This window comes from Danio rerio, chromosome 14 (genome assembly GCF_052040795.2).
Source record: "Danio rerio strain M-AB ecotype USA chromosome 14, GRCz13ab, whole genome shotgun sequence".
In the NCBI taxonomy this organism is placed as follows: domain Eukaryota; kingdom Metazoa; phylum Chordata; class Actinopteri; order Cypriniformes; family Danionidae; genus Danio; species Danio rerio.
Genome location: NC_141034.1, coordinates 46,999,539 through 47,027,500, shown reverse-complemented (window position 1 = coordinate 47,027,500; position 27,962 = coordinate 46,999,539). Strand labels below are relative to the sequence as shown.

At 36.2% G+C, this 27,962-nt stretch overlaps 1 protein-coding gene across 3 annotated transcripts in view; it reads left to right on the top strand.

The window, feature by feature from the left end:
• The window catches only part of LOC147834029 (uncharacterized), a 1,152,336-nt gene that overhangs the window by 182,794 nt on the left and 941,580 nt on the right, over positions 1-27,962 (top strand). Inside the window, exon 2 of one of the 3 annotated variants that reach the window (XR_015507928.1) lies at positions 7,079-8,206. The exons of the other annotated variants lie outside the window; for them this stretch is intronic. The gene's annotated coding sequence lies outside the window, so the exon portion shown is untranslated. Of the gene's footprint in view, positions 1-7,078; positions 8,207-27,962 lie in introns of those variants that run through there. 3 annotated transcript variants of the gene reach the window in all.

The window sequence follows — 27,962 nt, the reverse complement described above, 5'->3', positions numbered from 1 at the left end:
TAGATTTGATAGCTGCATTCGTGTAATAGCATGAATATGATGATGCATGTTTAAGCATTGCATACATAATTGATAGTGTTAAAGGGAAATGTTTGACTTTTGTGGTAAAGGGTCCCCTGCTAAATAAAATATTTAATAAAATAAATAAATAAATAAATAAATAAATAAATAAATAAATAAATAAATAAATAAATAAATAAATAAAACATTAAATTCAATTAAAGGTATTCCACTGTGAACAAAAAAATATTGAACACACACACAAAGTAAAAATAATAAATAAAACAAAGCTATTAACTGTTGTCCCTTAAAACCAGTCAATTCAAACAGTTTCTAGTGTGTTTTGGGAAATAACAGTTTGATTAACTGATTTTACCACGCCACCAATAAAAGGCAACAAATGATGATGAATGTTTAAGCATTGCATACACAATTGATAGTGTTAAAGGCAAATGGTTTACTTGTGTGGTAAAATAATAAATAAATAAATAAATAAATAAATAAATAAATAAATACATTAATAAATTAAATTATTTATATTAAATGAAAGGTATTCTTCTTCTTCTAAAAAAAACATTAAGCACAAAAACAAAAATAATACTGTTCTAAAAATTTGTAAAAATAAAATTAAAAATGAAAATAAAATAAAAGTTATTCTACCAAAATAAAATAAATAAATAAAAGCACAATTGTCAATTGTTATTTAAATTAAATTAACCTAAATTATATAAAATTTAAGGTATTCCACTACAAATAAATAAATAAATAAATAAAAAAAAAAAAAAAAAAAAAAAACGTCCAATTGTTGTCCATTTAAACCACTCACTCCAACTGGTATATCATGTGTTTTGGGACATAATTCAGTTGGTTTAACTGGTTTTAACATGCCACCAATAAAAGGCAACAACAAGAGATCCACTGAGACCACTAATTCATTGCAATTCCCAGTATAACCATTAAAAACAACACATTCTGTCAAGACCTCTTGATTTTTTTCCAGCAGCATGCAAGCATGTTCAGACATTTCATTGGATGCAATTTTGAAAAATTCTCACTTGGATTGATAATGTTTTTTAAGATGAAAACACAATTTTCAAATATTCAAACTTTTGTAGACGTAGACTTAATTCATGTAATCAGGAGCATACTGGAAAGAGCACGTTGTACATGATTCTGGCTAATCAGAGTTAGTTAACGATGTTAGTCTAGCTTGAGTTATGCACTTTTTGGAAAAGCGTACTGAAGCTGCAAATTGAATCTCATACTTGCATAGTTTCATTTTGTTTTTAATTATGAGAGCACTCAAAACTGACCATGGAATGTTCTTAATGGCAGTTCACCTAAAACATGAAGATTTGATCACTATTTACTCACCCTCAAGTGGTTATAAACCTTTTTGAGTTTATTTATTCTGTTGAACACACACATGAAACAATTGATATTATGAGGAGAACAAAAAACTTGTAACCACTAACTTTCATAGTACAAAAAAAAAAAATATATATATAATAATAATATGGAAGTCAATAGTTTCCAACATCCAATAGTTTTCTTTTGTGAAAATACTTTGAAAGATGTTGGAAACTAAAGAATCTCTTAAAGTTTTGAAACAAGTAAAGGGTGAGTATTCAATGACAGAATTTACATTTTTGGGCGAACTATTCCTTTAATAGCTTCAATTTGTGGAACCATGCGTATGATCAGTTCAGTCACTTAATCAAACTTTAATATCGACTAATATACACACCACTGTTTGGCTTCTGTAACCAGTCAATGTTGTTGTGAAAACCAATTTTGTTGTAAAGATAACTTTTAATCACTTTCAGAGCTTGGAAACTGCCAAAGTAGATTTAGTTTAATTAAGCAAAGGCACTCTTGAATTTTGTTTGTTTATTTATTTATTTATTTTTTAAATTTATTTATTCATTTTATAGTGGCCAAGAGAGCTTAAATGCACTGCAAATTAAGAAAACAAAGGCGTGTAGAAAAGTACTAAACATCCAATTTGACAACGCATGAGCACGCAAATTCTCACAACACATGCAAATAAAGGAATGCCCTGCAAATAGTGCAGACTACAACAGAAATGTGTAATTGGATCCCAAAAGACAAACTCCACAGCTAATAATATTTTTGATTAATAATATTTTTGGTGTCACTTGACATTATATTGTTATGGCCAGCACTATTTGTGTCATGAGAAGTTGTGTGCACGTGGCTTGTTAACTTGTTGTTCATGTTTTTCTATTTGCATGTTTTTTCTAAATCCATCGACCAAGCAACCAATATTTTTGCTCAATTTGGTGGCATGTTTGTCATGTGCTTTAGTTTAATTCTGACTGTGGTCTGCTCAGTATCATCTCAGTAAATTCTCACAACACATGCAAATAAAGGAATGCCCTGCAAATGTGCCCCCCGCAAAATGTGACTAACTCTGCTGCTAATAATAATTTTGATCTATTAATATTTTTGGGGTCACCCAACGTACTGTTGTTATAGCCAGCACTATTTGTGCTATTTGTGTCATGAGAAGTTGTGCGCACGTGTGTTAAGGATGTTTTCTCAGTTTGTTCATGTTTTTCTATTTCTAAACTTGCATCCGCCATCATTTTTGCTCAATTTGGTGGCATTTTTGCCATGAACTCTAGTTAAATTCTGACTGTAGTCAGTTCAGTATTATCGCAGTAAATTCTCACAACACATGCAAATAAAGGAATGCCCTGCAAATAGGGCAGACCACTTGGAAATGGGTCATTGGACTCCAAAATGTGATAAACTCCATTATGCTAATAATATTTTTAACCTTATAATATTTTTGGGGTCACCCGACATAATATTGTTATGGCCAGCACTATCTGTGTCATGAGAAGTTGTGTGCATGTGTGTTGTCAACTTAATGAGGATGTTTTCTCAGTTTGTTTGTGTTTTTCTATTTGTATGTTTTTTCTAAACTTGCAACCATCGACCAAGCAACCTAGATAACTTTTGGTCAATTTGGCGGCATTTTTGCGATGAGCTCTAGTTCAATTCTGACTGTGGTCGGCTCAGTATTATCTCAGTAATGCAAATAAAGGAATGCCCTGCAAATAGGGCAGACCACATTGGAAATGTGTCATTGCACCCCAGGAAGTGACGAACTTGGCTACTTATAATATTTTTGGGGTCACCCGGCATAATATTCTGTTTTTGCTGACACTGATTGCGCAATTTGTGTCATGAGAAATTGTGTTCTCGTGTGTTGTTAACTTAATGATGATGTATTGCTAGTTTGTATTTTCTAAACTTGTAACCATCGACCAATTGACCGCCATCATTTTTGCTCTACATGGTGGCATGCTTGCCATGAGCTCTAGTTAATTCCTAACTGTGGTCTGCTTATGGTATTATCTCACTATGATTAGGTCATATGAACACACAATTGGAAAATTTTATAATATTCTGACATTTCATTGGCATTTTGAAACAAAAACAGTGTTTTCAATTGGATCTGGATTCATGTGGATGTAACCAAACTCTCCTACCTCTGTTTTCCAATCACTCTCAGTCTTTGTTCCCTTCTTCCTCTCTCAGTCAGCAGTTTTCCATCAGTAGTTTCGCAGTGCATGCGGGAGGTCATCGGAGGAACGCTTAGAGAACGTTTTAAGTGACTTTATGCAATTAAGGAAATAGCGGCTTCACAGGGATTACAAAATGCAAATGGTCTGCTGAGTGCAAGAGAGACAGTCTGCGACAGCTCATTGTGGAGAATTATTGTACACCGGAATATATTAAGTTTAGGCCTGTCAATCAAATTCAAATTCAAGCAAATTAATTGCATTATGAGCAAATTAGATTAATCAAATTATTTGCATAAATCAACATTTGCTAGGAAAAATCCTTAAATGTGTTCAAAGTGTTGAGGTGAATGAATAATCCATTGAACTTACATAAATTTCAAAGCATTATGTTATATGTACAGTATATACAGTGCTCAACATATACGAGGGCACCCCTCACAAATCTCTCATTTAAATTACTTTTTTTTTCCTAAAGGGAGGTTTACAATATTATATTTGTGCATACTCACCGGCCACTTTATTAGGTACACTTGTCCAACTGCTTGTTGACGCAAATTTCTAATCAGCCAATCATATAACAGCAACTCAATGCATTTCGGTACAAAGACATGGTCAAGATGATCTGCTGCAGTTCAAACCGAGCATCAGAATAGGGAAGAAAGGAAGTGGCATGGTAGTTGGTGCCAAACGGGCTGGTCTGAGTGTTTCAGAAAATGATGATCTACTGCGATTTTCACACATTACCATCTCTAGGGTTTACAGAGAATAATCAATATAAGAGAAAATATCTAGTGAGCGGCAGTTCTGTGCGTGCAAATGCCTTGTTGATCTCAGAGGAAAATGGCCAGACTGATTTAAGTCAACACAATCTCTCAGCAATTTGAAACTTTTTCATTTAGTGGCTGATTCATATGACTTCGATGATCTCATTTGTACAATTAAGTACGATTTGCACATCACCCAATGATGGTTAGGTTTAGGGGCGGTGTTGGGTGCCACGCCTCCTTTTTAAAATCGTACATTTTCGTATGACTCAGCTCGTACGAATTAGCCACTAAACTGACAGAATGTACAATACTTACGTTTTCTTGTGAGATCAGGCTGTTCGAGCTAATTGAAAGGCAACAGTGACTCAAATAACCACTCGTTATTTGTTACCGAGGTATGCAGAAGAGCATCTCTGAATGCACAACCGCCACTCCTGTCAGCTAAGAACAGGAAACTGAGGCTACAATTTGCATACTGTAGGTTCACCAAAATTTGAGAAAACATTGCCTGGTCTGTTGAGTCACGATTTCTGTTGTGACGATCAGATGGTACGGTCGGAATTTGTCGTCAACAATATGAAAGCATGGATCCATCCTGCCTTAATTCAGCCTGGTGGTGCTGATGTAACATTTGGGATGTGGTGGAATGGAAGATTTGCATCATGGATGTGCAGCTGACAAATCTGCAGCAATTGCATGATGCTATCATGTCAATATAGACCAAAATCTCTGAGAAAAATTTCCAGTATCTTGTTGAATCTATGCCACAAAGGATTAAGGCAGTTCTAAAGGCAAAAGGGGGTTTAACTCAGTTCTAGTAAGGTGTACCTAATAAAGTGGCCGGTGATTGCACATTAGATTAGTCAGTACCGAAGCCAAATCTCAAGCTAATCCAACAAATTAACTTATAATAATGGTCTCTTTATTCATCAGGGGTCGCCAAAGTGGAATGAACCGCCAACTTGGCCAGCATATGTTTTACAAAGCAGATACCCTTCGAGCTGCAACCCAGTATTGGGAAACATTAACACAAAGATGCTACGACCAATTTAGTTTATTTGATTGACCTGTACCGCATGTCTTTTGACTGTGGTGGAAACCCAAGCAACCGAAAGAAAACCCACGTAAACACGGGGAGAACATGCCAACTCCACACAGAAATGCCAACTTTCCCAGCCAGGACTCAAACCAGCGACCTTCTTGCTGTGAGGCGACAGTGCTAACCACTGAGTCATTGGTCCAAAATTAGTACCCACAAATTTATGTTAGGGAAAAATATTAAATAAAAATAGATCAAGAGAAACAAAAAATACATACAATTTTGTTGTAATTTTGTAATTGCTATTTTTTTTTACAATATTTCACATGAATGTATTATTTCTAAATATAAAGTGACTAAAATGTTGTTTGAATAAATCCATTTTGTTCAAATGCACCAAAATATATTACCTACTGTATATTCACTGAGAAATGGACAAAAAAATTCATTTACAAAATGGGATGTTCTTTTTATGTCTTATTCACCTTATTTTATGTTTTTTTTTGTTTTTACACATTTTATTATTTGTTTTTATTTTTATTTTACTTGTTTCTTTTATTCTTGTTTATGTAAAGCACATTCAATTGCCTCTGTGTATGAAATGTGCTATATAAATAAACTTGCCTTGCCTTGCCTTATTCTCCGCCGATGAGCGGGCGCTGCCATTTGAATCTTTTTGGCTTGAGACTTCCGGTCTCATTCACTTCCTTTCATTTTTTGACGTTAAAAACTGCTCATTACGCTGCTTGATGTTGCAATTTGATATTTTCTTATTATATTATTCTACTTGGTCTGTATAGTCATGCAAACATTTGTTTGTAGAGCAAGTAGTTTTACCGTTTATTATTCCTAGTCATTTCTCCCATAGGCAACTGAATCGGAAGTTCTAAGACAATCGCGAAAACAGGCGCACTTCCGCATTTTAGAATAAGGTCAATAGGTCTTGATTTGACCTGTAGACCGCAACATTTTTAGCCCATTTGTGCTGTCTTTTAATTTGTATTATTTTCGTTTTTTTTGTAATGCTACAATAAATGTGGTTAACTGAGAAAAATGCATTTGCAAAATTATAGTTTTTTTGTCTCTTGTTGTTGCTGCTGCTTTTGCCAAACTGTTTTATTTTCATATATTTTTATTGCTAATTTAAATGATAAATCACTCTGTCAACATGTTAAGTTAAGTAGCAGTAATTAAGTTAAAACTGAATTTATTCTCAATAGAAAACACAATAGAAACCTGGCTACCAGGTACATTATTCACGAGTAGTTTTTGTAAAGTCATTATTCCATTTTATTCATGTTTAAAAAAATTCAATTCCCTCCACCAGTACATCTCTATTTTTCATCCACTAATATCCGTTTTCCAGAAAAGCGTCTCTGATATAAACATCAGCTATTATCTCATGAAATGCAGTATTTACTTCTAATCACCGATTCTCTCAGAACCATTAAAGCCGTAACAGCTCCGAGTAGAGTGTGTTCCTTAAGAAAACCCTTATGTAGTGTAGAAAATGACACTTTATAGCCATGGAGTAAAAGTTCGGAGCTGTGCGATGGGCTTGTTGAACGAACCATGATTACCAAATCAATCAATACAGCAATTTAGCAGTCATCCTCAACCAGTGCAAGGTCAAACCCACGGCCTCCATGCTTCAGCTAAACCTGCTCAGAAAGATATCAGTGTGTTTGGTTTATTTGCTCTCTTTTTTCCCCTAGAGAGAACAGCAATCGAAGATATTGCACACATACGGAAGTAAAGCCAGGCATCTTCCCCAAACCCATCTCCTCGGCTCACTTTTCTCTTCTCCAGTGGTAATGGAGCGGCACTTTATTTTGATAAAGACGTCAGATTGAAACTGACTTAGAGCCTGTCAGCAGTCATAATTGCGGGTCGTTCCTCGGGAAGGCCGGAACAGGACCCTGAGGAGAAAACACAATCAGTTTAAGAGTGCCCTCCTCCCCTTGGCAGCCCAGCACACAGAATTGGATCAGCCCCGCTCCGATCGTTTGTTCCAGCCCCGGCGTCCTGATTGAAAGCCCCTCCGGCTGAGAGGCCAGAGATACGCCAGAGCCGGTCAGCCAGGAAAATACAAGTCCGACAGGCGCTGAGTTACAATGATGCTTGTGTGTCATCAAACTGTCTCTGTGCGGTGCGTGATAAAGGCCATGAGCTGCTTTAAAAGCCTTAAAACAAACACTTAATGCTGCATAGGGCGTCTTGACAAATGCAAACACACTGTCATTTTGATGCATCATTATTGTCATTTCAACTTGAAGCAACACTTTTCACTTCAACACTGTAAGCAATAGAATAGAAGACAGGAACACACCACAATGGCCGTGCATTATTTTTAGTCAAATAAATACTAATAGTCAGGTTTGTTGCAGAGAGACATCGATAAAATAGGAATAGAAGTTCCTACCATAAAAATAGCAACTCAATTTCTGATTAGCATTGCCAAGCACTTCATTTAGATAGCAATATAATATTCAGGTTCCTGATGTTTCTAATTGTTGTATCTCAGTCAAATATTGTCCTTTCCTAACAAAGTATACATCAATGGAAAATATATTATACAGATAATGCATAAATCTTAGTTTATAAAAACAGACACTTGTTTTGTGGTCAAAGGTCATTTATTTCATTGTTTCTTAAAATAAAATCAGGAAAAAAGTAATCAAACTGTCTCTGACCAGTGTCTGCTAGAGGCCATGTGGTGCTTTAAAAGCCTTAAAACAAACAATTAATGCTACATGGGGTGTCTTCTTGACAAATGCAAACACACTGTCATTTTGAAGGATTGTTATTGTCATTTCAACTTCACATTTCAACACTATAAGCAATATAATATAACACAGGGACACGCAGCAACGGATGTGCGTTATTTTCAGAATAGTTCAACAACCTGGAGTCAGTTTTGCGGCAGAGAGACGCCAAAAAAATAGAAACAGTCATAACAAAATAGTCTAAAAATAGTAATTAGCCATATATTTATCGCAATATTCATACATTTGGGATCAAAGTTATTGTTTTTTTTTTCTTTTATGCCAAAAATCATTTGAATGTTAAGTAAAGATCATGTTTCATGAAGATATTTGGTAAAGTTTCCACCATAAATATACCAAAACTTTTTTTTTTTTATTAGCGTTGCTAAGCTCTTTATTTAGAAAGCTTTAAACTAAGTTTTCTCATCATTTAGTCCTATGCTAACAACTTATATACAAATGGAAAGCTTTCATATAATGCATACATCTTAGTTTCTAAAAACTGACACTTATCACTGATTTTGTGATCCTGGGTCACATTTCTTTATGTTTACTTTTAATAATTTGAATAAATATAGTGCTAAAATCAAATATTTACTTGTCGGAAAAGAGATCATTAAACTGTCTCTAACCAGTGTGTGATAGAGGCCATGTGGTGCTTTAAAAACACTTAATGCTACGTAGGGTGTCTACTTGACGGATGCAAACACACTGTCATTTTGAAGCATCATTATTGTCATTTCAACTTGAAGCAACTTTTTCCACTTCAACACTCAGTAAAAGCATTATAATATAAGACAGGAACACCACAACGGATGTGCATTATTTTTAGAAAACTTCAACAACCTGGAGTCAGTTTTGCTTCGGTGAGAAGTCAATAAAACTAAAGTAATCATAACAAAAATAACCTAGAGAGTAGTGTTTAGCCTTAAATGTCATTATATGTTTACTTTAAATAAAAGTGATCACAAAAAAGTCCTAACATCAAATCAAACCTTTACTTAGCAAAAAAAGGCAATCAGTGTGTCTCAGTGCAGTGTGTTAGAGGCCTTAGAGGTGCTTAAAACAAAGACTTATATACTTATACCATATACTACATACAAAATGCAAACGCGATATATATTTTGAAGCATAATTATCTTTATTGTGTTTTAAACTTGAAGCAACACTTTTCACTAAAATTATATAAACAAAATTGTGTAAACAAAATTATATAAGACAGGAACAAGCAATGGGTGAGCATTATTTTTAGTATAATTCAATGAACTGAAGTCAGTTTTGTTGCAGAGAGACATCAATAAAGTAAAATTATATATATATATATATATATATATATATATATATATATATATATATATATATATATATATATATATATATATATATATATATATATATATATATCATTCATACATTCATTCATTTTCTTGTCAGCTTAGTCCCTTTATCAATTCGGGGTTGCCACAGCAGAATGAACTGGCAACTTATCCAGCAAGTTTTTACGCAGCGGAAGTTTTTACGCAGCGGATGCCCTTCCAGCCGCAACCCATCTATTTATATTTATATATATATATATATATATATATATATATATATATATATATATATATATATATATATATATATATATATATATATATATATATATATATATATATATAGCTCTTATTAAATCTCAAAGCAACCCCAAAGGCAAGCATAAACCATGTCCATTAAGAATGGGTTTGGGGAAAAACAGCCAACAGCAACAGCATGACAACACAATAAAATATTTCAAATAAGTTTCATTTCCTTAATATATTTGACAAATAAAAGTCAATTCATTTAGATGAATTCATTTAGACCTCATGAAGCTCTCACCCACTGTTCTCATTGTGTTTGGTAATTAAAACGTAATTCTCAAAAGGCTCATAATTTCTTATAATACTCACAGTTAAATTAAAACTGGGTTAATTAACCTTAGTTAATTTAAAGTTAATGAAGGCTATGATCATTAATACGGTGGAGGGGTGCAGTATTATTTCAGTATGATTAAGTAACTGATGTCTGCATAGTTTCAGTTCATTTTGCTTTTAGTTTTTGTTTAAGATTTTTCGCCATTTTGCTTTTATTTGCATTCTGGGTGGATGATGAGTGGGAAAATAAGGAAAGATGTACACAGCTTACACATCACACATTCAAAAAATACTTCTGCTGTTTATTCAAACTACTTGTTTAAAATGAGTTGAAATGGGACAATTTTTAAGGTTTTTTGAGACAATTTAATAGTTTTTTTTTTGTTCACTTAACTTACTTTTTCTTTTTTTAATAATCCTGAATGATTGTAGCATGTCATACTGCATAAACATGGCTCCCATGTCACACTGTAAGATCTCAGCCATCATAATGTCAGACTAAACGACAATAAAGATGCGATTAACATCATCCACCCATGATACTTTTGCTATCTCGCGTTCTAAAATGATTCCTCAAAATTTTGCACAAAGCATGCCTCTATAATAAAAACAGGAAGAAAAACAAAGTTTTGACATTTCCCTGCAATCATTGGATTGCATTATCAAATTATCCTATTGGTTCTTGAATTGACGCTCATCGTAGCTGTTGTCACACTGCAGCAAAGTGTCTAAAATCTTCTGACACTGCCAGAACTTCATCGAAGAGAAAATCTGATCGCAACCGGCATTCAGCGGTTGTCTGTGAACATGTCAAACCAACGATCGAAGATCACAGTTTAAAGCCTAGCATTTCAGGAATCTTTTGGGATTTTCCAAATTTGTCTCAGATGACAAAATCGTGGCTGAAATCTCAGTGTGAGCAGGGTTTAAGTTAACCTAATTAATTTCTGTTGTGTTGGTGCATCTTCTCCCTGTGTATACCACAAAGACATACACTACAGGTGAACTGGGTAAGCTAAATTGTCCGTAGTGTATTTGTGTGAATGAGTGTGGATGTTTCCCAGTGATAGGTTGCAGCTGGAGGGGCATCTGCTGCGTACAACACATGCTAGATAAGTTGGTGGTTCATTCTGCTGTGGGAACCCCAGATTAATAAAGAGACTTAGCCGGAAAAAAAAAAAAATGTATGAATGAATGAATATGTGTTGGGACAATTTGTGTGTGGAACCCTGCTTTTTCTTAAAGTGCATAATGTAATGTTGTGTAAACAATACCTTGAAATTCAGCATTAGAATTGACCTTTTCAAGGTGAAGTTTGGTGGAGTTATTTTAAGGAGTATTCTCTTTGCAACCACTGTAGCTGAAATTTATTTGTTCACTTTCCTTCAGCTTAGTCCCTTTATTTATCAGGGGTCGCCACAGTGGAATGAACCAACAACTTATCCATATGTTTTACACAGTGGATGCCCTTCCAGCCGCAACCCAGTACTGGGAAACATCCATGCACACTCATTCACACTCATACACTACAGATAATTTAGTTTCACTTAGTTCGATTCACCTATACCCACATTTCCTTTGGACTGTTGGGGAAACTGGAGCACCCGGAGGAAACAAATGCGAACACGGGGAGAACATGCAAACTCCACACAGAAATGTCAACTGACCCAGCTGGGACTCAAACCACTGACATTCTTGCTATGGGGCGACAGTGCTAACCACTGAGCCACCGTGCTGCTTATATTTCATATTGTTTACTTTTAATTGGAAGTGGTGTTAGTGAGGCCAGCAGGGGGCGCTCAACCTGTGGTCTGTGTGAGTCCTAATGCCCCTGTAAAAGTGAAGGGGACACTACACTGTCAGTGGGTGCTGTCTTTCGGATGAGACGTTAAACCGAGGTCTTGACTCTCTGTGGTCATTAAAAATCCCATGGCACTTCTCGTGAAAGTGCAGGGGTGTAACCCCGGTGTCCTGGCCAAAGTCTCTCTATCGGCCCTTACGATCATGGCCTCCCAATCATCCCCATCCACCAAATTGGCTCGATCACTGTCTCTCCACTCCACCAAAAGCTTGTGTGTGGTGAGCGCACTGGTGCCGTTGTCCTGTGGCTGCCGTCGCATCATCCAAGTGGATGCTACACACTGGTGGTGGTGTGGAGAAACCCCCCCTGATGATTGTAAAGCGCTTTGGGTGTATGGCCAAACACAATAAATGCGCTATATAAATACACATTACATTAAAATAGTTATAATACGAAATAGTCCTAAAATAAAATCGTTACTTAGCAGGAAAAAAAGATCATCAAACCGTCTCCGTGTGCTGCGTGATAGAGGCTTTAAAAGACTTAAAACAAACACTGAATGCTGCATGGGATGTCTTGACAAATGCAAACACACTGTCATTTTGATGCATTATTATTGCAGACTCCACACAGATATGCCAACTGACCCAACCGGGACTCAAACCAGCGACCTTCTTGCTGTGAGGCAACGGTGCTAACCACTGAGCCACCGTGTCGCCCTGTAGCTGATATTATTTATTTAAAGAAACAAAATTTTCCTTTTAACTAACAAACATTGTTTTTATGCTTTAATTATTAGTTTTCCTTGTCTGTAATTACCCTTGAGGGTTGTACATGCTAGATTAACTCTTTTAAAGCTTGATTATTATTTTGACCCCCAAACATTTCATCCCCGCTGAATTCGCCTAAATAAAATAACCTTTTTTTTTTTTTTAAACTACAACCACACAAACACCCAAGATTTCCAACTAAATTATTTACCGCACAGCAGGACACGTTCACTTATCAGTAGGATGTTGCCTCTGGTTTAACACAGAAATAATCATGCTCTGTTTTTTTTAAGCCCCCCCATTCTGTATTAAGCAAATGATGCATTTGAACCGGTTTTAGTCCAAACTTAACTCTAAATACTGATTTTTTTTTCATATTTTGCTTTTTTAAATACAAATCTCCAAGCCAGTCTGATTACAGAAGATGCTGTGGTGTTGCTGATGAGCCCACCTCCTGCACACTTTAAAGGCTGCAAATAGAGATCTAATAAAGCTGGCAATGTCTAACGGGTAGTTTTCGGTATCATTGCATTTCATGTCGACATGCCAACTTCTCCGGCCTGGCAGAGAGATCTGGCCAGCGCCACGGTCTTAGTTCTCATCTGGTCAGCATCTGTTTCTCATTAGACTGATGGTGTCTGCTGGAGTCCACTTAATCTGTCAGTCCATTAAAACCTCCGGCCTGAGCTGAGAGGGGGGAAACTAAAGAGGGGGTTATTTGAAAATGACTCCACCATGAGAGTTTACATATCCTGGTTGAATTCCAGTTCTGATTAATGCTGTCTGTTGGCTAACAAGTTGAGTACATGAACTTTTTGAATTAAAGTGCATAAGATTTTTAAATACTTTAAATAAGTTGTTTCTGTTCAAAAACACAGCAAAATGGAAGAACTTTGAAATGTTACTATGATTTTAAAGCCTATTAAATGAATATATTTCAAAATGTAATTTATTCCTGATCTTTTCTTGACATTTTCAGTATAATTTCTAAAGTATTTAATGTTAATAATTATAGTATGTTGTTTTGAGCTCTAGAAACATTATTATTATTATTATCAGTGTTGAAAAATCCTGTGATTCTTCTTAAAAAAAAAAAAAAACTGTGATCCAGTGAAATTTTATCTCAACCATCAAATTTTGCTAGCAACACAGTATTTGAATGGTTCTGAGGTTAGAGTTAGGGATTTGGGTAGGTTAAGACCATATTACAGCATCATTTCACACCACTCCAAATTAAAATGGTAGCAAATTCTAATGGGTAGCATATTGCGTCATTAAAATGAGCTACCTACTTTTTGAATGAGAGGTAGGAGAATCTGAAGAGACAAATCAACAGAACACCTGTCAAAAGTTCGGGGTTGTTTTTTTTATGTTTTTTTTTTTTTTAAGAATTTTTTTTTTTGTTCATCAAGGCAACATTTATTAAATTAAAAAAAAAAAAACTTATTTATTAAATATTTATTTATTACTTATTGTATGTATTTTCAAACAAAATTATTACTCCAATCAATTATATTCCAAATATATCCAATCATATTGCTTTTATTATTATTATTATTATTATTATTATTATTATTATTATTATTATTATTATTATTATTATTATTATTTGAGTTATTTATGAAGGAATATGTGACTGAAGACTAGAGTAATGAAGCTGTAAATTCATCATTAAAAAATACTGGAATAAATTATTAAATTAAATTATAAACTACTTTAAAACATTTTTATAGTGCAATAACCTTTCATAATGTTACAAATTGTACTGTAATTTTATTGCCTATTTTAAAACTTTTAAAAATCCTACTGACCCCAGACTTTTGACCGGTAGATATATACAGTTGAAATTAGAATTTTTAGCCCCCCTGTTTATTTTTTTCCTCTAATTTCTGTTTAACTGGGAGATTTTTGTAACATTTCTAAACATAATAGTTATAATAACTCATTTCTAATAACTGATTTATTTTATCTTTGCCATGATGACAGAATTTATCATAATTCATTCATTCATTCATTCTTTCTTCGGCTTAGTCCCTTTATTAATCTGGGGTCGTCACAGCGGAATGAACCGCAAACTTATCCAGCAAATGTTTTATAAAGCGAATGCCCTTCCAGCTGCAACCCATCCCTGGGAAACATCCACACACACTCATTCACACTACGGACAATTTAGCTTACCCAACTGTGGGGGAAATCGGAGCACCCGGAGGAAACCCACGTGAATGCAGGGAGAACATGCAAACTCCACACAGAAATGCCAACTGACCCAGCTGAGGCTCGAACCAGCGACTTTCTTATTGATCATAATATAACAGCAAATTAACCTAATACTCTATAAAAATTCATAATAGATCATATGACACTAATAAAATGGTAATAAATTACACTATAAAACATTTGCAAATCAAAAACAGCGATTTTAATTTTTTTATTTAAATAATTTTTCTCAATTTAATTATTATTATTTTTTAAAGTCAAATAAATGTAGCCTTCGTGAGCAGAATGCGCTTCTTTTGATAACATGCATGAAAAATCTATCTTTTCCCCAATTTAGTTTTTTCCCCCAGTAGTGTATGTGATTATTTGGGAGACTTGACGACGACCATACACACACACATACACATAGACGTGCGCAGATGTGCCTGGCCGAGTCTTCAGTCATTTAGTATGCATCAAACAGCGCCTCTGACCCTCTCATCAGTCAGACCCAAATTAATGAAGTCACAAACCCCTCTCATAAGTGAGAGAACTAATCTTCCTTTCCCCTCGCTCTCCTTTTCTCTGAAACATGCACACAGTCTTTTACAAAGCAATCTTCAGCTTGGAGTCGCTGAATTAGTGTTACTGCCGCTGTTTATACGGAAAAAAAGTGTGCCGGCATCTAATTACATTTTATTTGGACTTGCAAGTATCTTAATAAAATCACTTCAAGCAGCTGCAGTGCGAACAAAGACTATTGTATTCTGCTGACTGCATGACCATGAGACGTTTCTCTGACATTTTGAAAGACTTGAGAGGCTGGCTGATGAAACCCATCATTTGACAAGAGTTGTAACCAAGTTGAATAAAAACCGAGGCACAAAATAAATAGAAAGATTTTCCTTTGGGACACAAAAGCACTATAGAATGATGGGATTAGTTTTATGGCAAGAAATAATCCTACTTTTTATGCAGCTTGTTTGTTTTTAATGAAGTAAACAGTTTTACTTTTTCAAAACTGCTCCTGTGCTGCGGGTTATAAAGATAAATCTGTATTAAAAATAAATAAATAAATAGGACATTTCTATGTTCTACATTGTCATTATTTGAAAAAGCACAGTCTCACTAAATGTAATTAAAATAAAATAAAATAAAGAGACAACTATAAATTAAAAGGTTACAATTATTAGATAACTAAATATAAAACCATACAACTACAATCATGTCTGTTATTTAAATAAAATTGCTAAAATAAGACAGAATTAACACTGGCTTATTTCATATATTAATTTAGTTAAAAAAATAAACAAAAAAAGTCAATTTATCAATTGACTTTGTGGAAAATCATAGAATTCCAGACATTGAAACACAGGGATTTTTTTTGTTTTGTTTTGTTTTGTTTTGTTTTGTTTTGTTTTGTTTTGTTTTGTTTTGTTTTGTTTTGTTTTGTTTTGTTTTGTTTTTATGTATGTATGTATGTATGTATGTATGTATGTATGTATGTATGTATGTATGTATGTATGTTTTTATTTATTTATTTATTTATTTATTTATTTATTTATTCATTCATTCATTCATTCATTCATTCATTCATTCATTTATTTATTTATTTATTCTCAGAGATAAAGTTGTTTGAACTTGTTTATTCACATATTTAAATTGCTCTTAATCTAAGTTTCCATTCACCAAACGTTATTTTATATTACACTGTTTATTTTTATGCTTAGACTGTTTTTCAGCTTTTTTAAAATCCTTCACACTCATGAAATGCCAATCACTTCAGCCAAATGCAGTCACCAGACTGTACCTGTTGATTAAGGCTAACATGCCAGGGTAATATAAATTGTAAGAGTTTTATCTTCAAAATTAGCACTTCAAAGACTGGGCCTTAAATGTAGATGACAGAAAAGCTAAATATAAACATTGTAAAACTACTATCAAGCTGACAAAAAAATGGGATAGAGTTAGAGGAATCTGCCATGCAAACAGTGTGTACTTCTGATTTTTACCTCAGAGGTAAAGTCTTGCAAAATAATTTTCAAGCTAAAAGCATTTTAATATTATGCAAAGCACAAAAATGGCCTGTTTTTTTTTTTTCCATTCATTAGGTATCATGGAAATTCAGCATTGTATTCAGTGAAAGTCAGGGCGTTTATAAAACTGCAGTTGTTACTAAAACTTAATGCTTAAACAGAACAAAACCCAAACCCAAAAGCAACCCAACCCCAAATCAAACCAAAACCAACCCAACCCCAAATCAAACCAAAACCAAACCCAAAACCAACCCAACCCCAAATCAGCCCAACCCTAAATCAAACCAAACCCAAATCAAACCAAACTTAAAGAGCCCATATTATACATGAAATAGGGTCATATCTTGGTTGTAAGGGTCTCCAACAACAGTCTAATATGCATGCAAGGTCAAAAAACACTTTCATGGTCTTATAATCTGCATTTATTTTTACCTAATTATCCCAGCGACTCCTGTATGAATCGTCCAGTGATTCATTTGTTCCCAAACCCCTCCTTAGCGCGAAGCTAATCTGCGCTGATTGGACCGATGACAGTCTGTCGCGATTGGTCGACTGCCTTCAGTCAGAGAGTGAAATGGCCAATAGCTAATCAGCAATTTAAAAAGTAATCACAGTTCATACACGCTAGATAGTGTAGGCGTGGATTTTAGCTGCCACACACACACAAACACCTCCGGACGAGAACGCTCCCGCTTCCGCCCGCACCCGCCAGGTTTTAGCCTTAGAACCCGCCCCGTATTCTGCCCGCCGCGCCCGATCCCGCTAAAGAGCGGGGGAGAACAAAACCGAAAATCTGTATAAACACACACACAGCACCAAGCATAAAGCTCTCGCTCGCTCGCTCTCTCTCTCTCTCTCTCTCTCTCTCTCTCTCTCTCTCTCTCTCTCTCTCTCTCTCTCTCTCTCTCTCTCTCTCTCTCTCTCTCTCTCTCTCTCTCTCTCTCTCTCTCTCTCTCTCTCTCTCTCTCTCTCTCTCATACGCGCGCGTGCGCACTAACACACAAGCACCAAGCAGACACATTCTTTCTCTTTCTCAGGCAGCCCGCTCCCGTCCCAAATCAAACCCGTTACCGACCGCTCCGGCGATTTATTCGGAAATTTATTCCCGCGCCGCAGAAATCTGGCGCGGGGACAGCCGCGGGTATGCACACCTCTAACGTTACCACGGAGCTCCATAAACAAAGCAGCACGCGTCGCGTTTTTAACGTGACTTTGCACGCGATAAGAGAATATAGCCAGTTAACCTGATACAGTACACTCGGTTACAAGTAACAAATCACAACTAAATACATTTGCAAGCTAGAGTCAACGAGGCAACAACTTTAACCGCACGTACTTACACTTGAGAAATGGAAGAAACCCATCCTGATGTCCATCAGTAAGTTACTGATCCTTCCTTTAACAAACGCAGATGAAGTATTCTTTGTAGCATGTAGCTTCCAGAAGTTTCCAGTAGTTTCCAACTGCTTGGCTATAATGCTGAGGTTTCATCTTTGGGTAGAGACTCAATATATCCATCTGCAATGTGACTTCAATCGACCGGCATGTTTGTGTGCGTGTGTTTGTGGGTGTGTGTGTGTGTGTGTCTGGGTTACTGCGTCAGAGGGCGGGGCCTCAGGTTTGAAATCTCCCGGGTTTGCGCGTGCACGTGAAAAACTTTGTTTCGTTCGTACGTCATGGCGAAACACCTAATGAGTCGGTATCAAGGCGACTCGTTTGAAGCACTATGAATCGACTCTTTTATAGATGAATCAACAGTTTTAAACACTGTATTCTTACAGATTTAAGACTTAGCTGGATACTTCACTTCACTTAGAGCTGTGTTACACACTACATGGAGGGGAATTTTCAAAAACCCATAATATGGGCTCTTTAAAACCTAAACCAAATCAAGTCAAACCAAACCAAAACAAACCCATAACCAACCCAACCCCAAATCAAACCAAACCCAAATCAAACCAAACTTAAAACCAAAACCAAATCAAACCAAACCAAAACAAACCCATAACCAACCCAACCCAATCCCAAATCAAACCAAACTTAAAACCAAATCAAACCAAACCCTTAACCAAACCAACTGAACCCCAAATCAAACCAAGACCAAACAAAAACCAAACCAAAGCAAACCCATAACCAAACCAACCCAACCCCAAATCAAACCAAAACCAAACCAAAGTTTTATTGATAGTTATTAGGGCAAAACCCCCTGGTGTGTTAAACATCTCCCGCTGACCGCCAAGTCAAAGGCTGAGTAGTTTCTATTTTTTTACCCCACCCTACCCCCAAGAAACTGAGTGTTGTTGTGCAATAACCTATAGTGTTACTAAACAACAAGCAGACATGTCTGAGCTGTGCTTCTACAGAATTCATCATAGTAAAAACAGACAGGAAGGAAAAATTTATGGATTTGTGCCAAATGCAAGCATCATTGACTCAATCTATGGTACCTTCTGTGGCAGTACGTTAAGGTAAAGTATAAAGAAGTAAACAAATAAATTGTCCCTACCAGCAAATATCATTATAAGCAAAAGAAACCAACACCAAATATATAAGCAGACATTATATAAGCTATAACGATGACTAAATTGCTGGGGAATATCCACAAAATAGATGTAAACGTTACCGAATTGGAGTCCTGACAGTAACATGATGATTTTAAATAGCTGTGAGTGCACTTTATGATTTGCAAGTGACCACAATTTACAGTTTGTAATTTGTTCTGTTTGTTTGTGATCAAAATATGTGTATCTTGAAACAGATGGAAATATGACCGGATTGTGCTACGTTTTTTGGAGATCCTAGTGTAGCTGCTAGTACGACCCATTGTTTTTTGGCCTGCCAGTTCTCCGCACAGCTCACATGACTGACAACTATCAATAGCTAACAGTTCTTCGTGTAAATAAGCTATTTATGCAGCTAAACACTTCAGAGTTCATATTTTATTCGACCTTGCTCCATTTTTTCAATATTTATCCCAAATACTGATAGATATATTCATGATGGATGAATATATAATTGGTTGTATTTTAATATTTACATTTACCATCGCTGTCCATGACCCTATTGTGATCCCCTCAAGTTGGAGTAAGTGTTCAACACTGTTTAAAAACAGCAAAAACTTCTCTCCCAAGTTGCCCAATGAGCTCAAACATTTCTTTTTCCAAGTCCCAAAACAAACGCAAGTTAATCTGCGAGCATTGTCAGGCCAGCTACTGAATTGTTTTAACACACTGTCTGGAGAGCCGCTTTCTGATAAGGTTAATGCCAGTCTGTAACCTTAACCACCAGAGTTTCAGAAATCTTTACCCTGGAGTGAGTTCAGAGGGTCACACAAACAGCAAAGAGAGAAAGTCAAGGAGCATGTCCCTTCCTCATTCCCTCGCTTCCCTTCTTTTTTTCCTCTGCTCACTATGTATCTCTCCATGGCCCCTGACTCGGAGAACAGCGTTAATATAGATTAGTTTGGAAATTCATTACCCTTCCATTATCTCGCACTGAGCGCCACGCTGTAATGGCTCCCCAGGGAAACGGAGGACACTATAAGAGCTAAAGGAAGAAATCTTCAACAAACGAGAGAGGGGGAGAAGGAGAGAGAGAGCATATGCGGCACAACACCCAACATCTGTCTCTCCCATTCCGATCTGGAGGGATGCCATTATATGCATTTGAATGTTCCCCTCAATCTCTCTGTGCAAACAACCATTACATGATTAAGAAATTTAATAATGACGTCCAGTTTCCCCCCTACCATTAAAGGGGCAGTTTGCTCAGAAATGAAAACTGTGTGATTGTATATAATTTATTTAATCTCTTTATTCATTTAAATATAGATTTTCCAACCCAGGGTTATTCTGAAAACGGAGCCCCGCAGACATTTCCGGAGACCGCAAAATACGTCCCGGGAGGTACTTATTTTTGCAGTTTTTGTTTTTACGAATCCGCAAGTGGTCGCTGTGTGCGCTTTTTGGCATCTCAAATGCCTCTCGCGAGTGCCACCCACGCCTTGCGTCCACGCTGTTCTCACGTGAACCCACCAGAGGCCGCTACCGCCTGTCCGACTGGCTGAATGATTGACTGGGGCGACCGGCTGACCGACCCTCCTCCTTCCCTGAACACAACCATTTTTACCGATTGACCCACCTGCCCACTTACTTCCCTAAACCCAACCAACAATTTACAAAAGCTGTCCAGAAAAAGAAAAGCCCTCGTCTAACCTCAACCTGTTACGAATTTGTTCACTTTATTTTTTGTAAACTGTTTTTGTCTTATTTCTATAACCGCTCTTCCCTGAACTCAAACCCAGTCGTTGTCTTCATCGTGGACAGCTCCTACCCGCGTCTCAAGCCCGCCGACGGGTTGATGAATATATATATCATATAAATCAACTATATATATATATATATATATATATATATATATATATATATATATATATAGTTGATCAAATGTGCCTTTCAGACAGAGGTTCAGCAACCTTTGACGACTATTGTTTGTATTTTTTATTATTATTTTGTGCGGAATTATTTGGTTACTGAGCAGCAATAAATAAAACTTTAAAATACAAGAAGTTTTCACATTATTTTCTAAAATAGTAGTGTTTTGAGATTAATGAGTTCATAATAATAGCATATTGCATCCCAATTTACATGTAAATACGTAAAATCACTCTTGTGCATTTTGACTGATTTAAAGTGGGGAAAATCTAAGTGTCGTAATTGATGAAAAATTCTGTCATGTTTTACTGCAAATTTAGTTAACGGTGAGTTTAATCAATGCATTAAAAGACTTCATATAGTGTGGTTTTTACCTATGAGCATTAAAAAACTCTTTTAGTGCATGTTAAAGCATCAATTATCCATTACTTATATTAAAGACAACTTTTACGTATATGTTTATCATGACATCCAGCTTCTATGCATGCTTCATGTCTGTGAAAAGAAAAAAAAAATACACAGTTAGAAAGTAAAAGAAACCAAGGCACAAGCAGTAATTGTCCGCCCTTTTCTGTCACCCTTCTGTTGTTGTTCATTTGCATTTAAAGAGACACAAACATTTTTAAAAGATATGTCTTGATATGAAATCTCTCTTATGCTGACCAATGCTGCTTTATTTGCTCTAATGCACAGATAAACAGTAACAGTGTGAAATATCATTACAATGTATTTTTTTCCTCATGAATTCCTGTGACGGCAAAAATATTTTCAGGATCTACTGAGTTACACAATCCTTCAGAAATCATTCTAATATGCTCATTTGATACTCAAGAAAAACAACTGTGCTGCCTCATATTTTTCTGGAATCCATGAAGTATTTTATTTTTTTTTCTCCAAAATTCTTTGATGAATAGAAAGTTCAAACAAACATCATTTATTTCAAAAAGAAATCTTATGTAGCTCCATAAATGTTGAATGCTGTTATTATTAGATGAATATGTTCAAGCTTACTTTTACATTTTGAGTCTATTGAAGAAAACATGAAATGGAGCGCATTGCAAAATTGGTTTAAATCTTTGTTCAAACAGACTGACATCATCAAAAACAAATGCAGCGAGAAAACAGAGAGATTTCAAACACTGGGAGGAATGTTAAGTAATGAAACCTTGGAAAAGATTATAGAAAAAAGGGCCCAAATCAAAAACGCTTTCTGTCTTGTTGTGTTTTATTCAGAACTCATTCTCAATACAGACAATATAGCGCTTGCAATTACTCGGCAGAATCTGCTTCTAAGATAACTAAATTGTTGTAGCAATAAGCGGGACGTAACATCAAAATAAAACAGCGCCACAGGCAATGCTAATGCAGTTCTGTTTCATTTGAATAACACCAAAAACATCACAGAGACGCAAAACAAATACAAAAACACAGCGTAACTATGTTGGTTTTGTCTCCGTGTGCCTGGTGGATTGAATTATATGTTCAGTTCTATCAGTGTTGAAGATACATTCAGCACTCAGAATATTACATCGGCCCAAATATTTCCATCTAGCCAGTTACAAACCGCATGTCACAATTTCACAAAGCCATGGTCTTACAAGGAAATGTCACTATAGCAATGTTTATCTGCGCTCAACAAAAACATTGCTTTAAGAGCCTTGGTTATGTTTGGATGTCAGCGTTATCAATAATAATATGCGACTGGGTTCTATCTGTTTGAATAAACATTTATGTATGGATGCTTTGTGTAAAATTGTTTAAATATGTGCCATCCTGTGGAGGTGAGTGTCATTCCTCCCAAGATTTCCCCTTCATTTATTTATCTTATTGTTATTCCTTCTCTGTCGCCTTTGGCTGCTCTACGGGAGGTTTTAAAGGGTGCTATTCTTTGTAAAGTTGCCTGTAAAAAGGACTGGATTGAGGTCTTTTATGGCTGTGATTCTCTATAATTTTGTCTTGAGAAAGTATTGCATTATCTTCACTCTCAGTTAACCCACCTTTTTTTGTATTTTATTTAAACATACTACCATTTAGTGGTGTGCGATATTGCCCAATATAGTTAAATAACCAGTGAGATGCACAAATGTTCTGCTCTGGCTTTGATTGTAGCTATTTTTGTTGGAAAATCATAAAAAAATATATTAATTCATTTTTTATTTTGTTTATTCTCTTTATTTGTCAGGGGTCGCCAACTTATCCAGCATATGTTTTACACAGCAGATGCCCTTCCAGCTGCAATCCAGTTTTGGGAAACATCCATACACACTCTTTCACACACATACACTACGGCCAGTTTAGTCTACCCAACTCACCTATACCACGTCTTTGGAGTGTGGGGGAAACTGGAGCACCATGAGAAAACCCCACCAACACAGGGAGAACATGCAAACTCCACACATATGCCTGCTGACCCAACCAGCACAGAACCTTCTTGCTGTGAAATGACAGTGCTAACCACTGAGCCACGGTGATGCCCCCCCCCCAAAAATAATAATAATAATACGTAAATAATAATAATAATAATAATAATAATAATAATGGGTAAATAATAATAATAATAATAATAATAATAATAATAATAATAACAATAATAGGTAAGTAATAATAATAATAGGTAAATAATAATAATAATAATAATAATATGTAAATAATAATAATAATAATAATAATAATAATAATAATAATAATAATAATAATAATAATAATTATTATTATTATTATTATTATTATTATTGAGGTTGCTGAAAGGGCATCTGCATCGAAAAACATATGCTGGAATAGTTGGTGGTTCATTCCGCTGTGAAATGAAAATGAATGAATAAATTAAGAAGAACCCTTTTCAATATTAATGATAAATGTTTCTTTACTACCAAATCTGCGTTCTGTAATGATTTCTGCAGGTGACTGTTTAAATATCAGCTTGGCATTACATAATAAAATATATTTTAGAAGATATAAAAAATAGAAGACTCTTGTATTTACTCTAGTACTTTTTCACAAAGTTATCATTTGTATTGTATGTTTTTTTGTTTTTTGTTTTTTAAATACAGTATTGGTTATTTAATATATAATTACTTTCAGAAAAAGGTACAAAAGATATAACTGGGGTGGTACATTTTCACATTTATATGTTTTAGGTAAAAGTAAACTGGTTCCACTTAAAATTAAGTGTAAATGTTAACAACCATGCCACGTTCAATGTCACTTAAATCACCTTTCTTCTCCAATCTGATGCTCTGTTTGAACTGCAGCAGATCATCTTGACCATGTCTACATGCCTAAATGCATTGAGTTACTGCCATGTGATTGGCTGATTAGAAATTTGCATGAATGAGCAGTTGGACAGGTGTACCTAATAAAGTGGCCAGTGAGTGTATATCAACAAACAGCCACATGTAACATCAAAAGATAACAAATCCTGCAAGAAAATCTTTATTCTCAAAGTAAAACTGACCATAGTGACGGATAAATGTCAAGGTTTCCTTGTCAGAGTGTGCAATCTATCTAATTTCATATCTTATAACTGAATTATAAGTCCCAAACTGCTTCCTAGAACCACATCATTCTTCCTATTATCAGTCTTTCATGTTTAAGCTGTCATTTGACAGTCTGCGTTGATAAAGTCAGCATTGCCAATTTGATTCTGGCCCTTTGAGTTTCCATTTTCATCTTTGCGAACATGTCATGCGTCACGGGTTACACCTCGGCTCGCTAAATTACATTGAGACAGACTGGTACGCGCTCACACACACTCAGACAGACGTCCACACACACATGTGAGCTAGCAAGCGGCGGGATTTGAAAGTATAAATTCCTAATCAGCCCAGAACATTCCAGACAATTAGAGGGGATCAACGCAATGTCTCCCCTCATATTTCACATTAGAGGTTGACAGAGAACAGATATGACTGTGTGCTTTCACATAACTGCGTGGATCACATTACAGAGGAAAACGCAGTCAAGTTGATAAAGTGTTCTTCTGTGCTGCTCGCTCTTCAAAGCACTGGCACAGGAGACTGCTTTTATGTCAGTGTTTGAACCGGCAAAATCTTCAACAAAGATTTTACAGATTAATTCGATTTTCAGGTAACACTTTACAATAACGGTTTACTAATATGCATTAAATAATGCTTAAAGCGGACCTACTATGCAGAAATCACTTTCAGAAGCGGTTTAAACACAGTTATGTGGCAGCAGTCTGTGAATATAACCAGGTTCTAATGGTAAAAATGTATTTATTTATGTTTTATAATCACACATGATAAACTGACTGACATGAAAGAAACACTGATGACATTCTCCCTTTGTATGTGTCTCATAAGGGGGATTGCCCTGCCCATTAGTGATGATCTTTCCCTCATTAAGGCGATAGTTTTGTTTTTTGAATCTGCCACTATGCTGGGATTTGTAGCTCTGCCCTTGTTTGAAAAGAGTACAATCTCATTTGAATTTAAAGGGCACCTATGGTAAAAAATCTAGTTTGGACAGACATGTGTGTAAATAGTGTATAGACTGTAATATTGGGGTGATATAAACACACCCAGTGCTTTTTTTTTTCAATTTAATAACATAAAAACGGTGGACCAATTGGAGCGGTTTTCAGAGGGACCACAACTTGACATAGGAGTGTGGTCCCTCCGCCCACCAATATTGATTGACAGGTGCGCGTCACCTAATCATCAATTTGTTGTTCCACGTCCGCCATTTCCAGCGCGAGTCAAAGCCATATCACTAAAGGAACATCCTTGCTCTATTTTTAGATGCAAGGCTCATTGGGCTCAACACAAGATCAAAATTCTTCACAATATCGCTGTAATCGAAATGAATGCTTGTACCTTTAGGTAGGTTTGCAAACATGCATACTTTTCATTGCCTCTATCTTAGAGGGCACCTAGGTTACCCCTTTTTTTAGATTTAATATAAGTCTTTTGCGTCTCTAGAATGTTTATATAAAGTTTCAGCTCAAAACACCCATCAGATTTTTCATTATACCTTTTACAAGATGTGTTTTATACTGATTTCCAGCTGGGGGTGGTTTTGTCGTACTGCGCCTTTAAGACAAGTCTTTCCCGCCTACTGTTCCTACATGCCTTCCCGCGTGCTTTAATCTCCTCCCTCGGCTGCGTCAGACAACAGACAGACTTAAAGGAAGAAGGTCTCACGTTGTGTTTGTGAGAAATACTACAATAAGAACTAATCTTTACTAATCAGTATTGTGAAGTTGCATTGATGAGTGAAACACAATATCGTTACAAAGTTCACGCACACACACACAGATGCACACGCACACCGCAGCTAACACACACACAGGCAGGCAGACAGACAGAGAGTGCTTAACACTGTTTTTACCCTCAAATGTGACAGGATACAGGGTAACCTTCAGTACTGTGTGGATATCTGTGATGTTAATGTACAAAATAAACCTGATTTAACTTCCACAAACCAGGATTGAAGCGTCTTCTTTTATAATTGTTCTGACACGCGGCTGTGCTGATGAAGTAACGCTGAAGTAAATCGCTGTAATTAATTACACATTTGCACTGTTTTAAAACACTTTAAACATGTGAAACTTACTCTTAATCACATTTGATGATGATTGCTGATCCTAGCGAACAGAACAGAGCTTTTATTCCCGGTTGCTTTGCTTATGTCTGTCTGGTCTTGTTGACATATACACGTGACTACCGGAACATGCTAATGCGTGCAGCTGTCAATCAATTCGGTGGGCGGGGGGATCGCACTCCTACGTAAAGTTGCGGTCGGTCTGAAAACCGCTCTAATTGGTCCACCGTTTTTATGTTGTTAAATTGAAAAAAAAAAGGACTGGGTGTGTTTATATCACCCCAATATGATGGTCTATACACTATATATACACATATGTTTGTCCAAATAGCTTGAGAAGATTTTTCACCATATGTGCCCTTTAAACTTCAGCCGTTTGCATTTCTCACGTTCACAGAAGCTCCCTGTGATCTTAACTAGGTGCTGCTGGAAAAGTGCAAGCGCGTTGCCTCATGTGTGCGTCTCTCCATTGGAAATAAAATAACAAACTTGCCTGCAGGTCGCACACCAGAAGCTGCACTCTGCGTGACGCAACGCTGACAAAGCTCCATGCATTTTGGAATTCTGGGCGTGGGTTTCTGTCGGGGTGTACGCTGCAGCACTTTAAGTCGGCAGCTGGGCTGGACTTAGGGCGGCGTTGTGTATGCCCTGATGGAAACCTGTGAGTAATGCTGTGTTCACACCAGACGCGGCACGCGCGTTAAGCACGAGTGATTTACATGTTAAGTCAATGCAAACGCGCGAATAGACATCCTGCGGTGCGATACACGTGAATGATGCGGCGCGAATGACGCAAATTGCGCGAATGGCGTGGGGCGAATTGAGCGCTTTGCACGTTTGACGCGCTTAACAAGCGTTTCACGTGAATCTCTCGATTTCGAAAATCTGAACTTCAGCCTACATTCGTGCCGCATTAACCAATCAGAAGCTTGCTCTTGTGGGGGCGTGATTGTGACGTAGAACCTGTTGTCGGTGAAGGCTGGAGGATTTCCCTCGGAACACAGTTCATCAAACTCGGCTTGGCTCAGGCAGAAGCACCGCTGAAAGCCTCCATCATCCAGGTTAAGTTTCTGGAGGAGTTTATGAGCTCACAGAGCTGGATGCACCTCTGAAAGAATGTAGTGGACTCAGACACGACCCT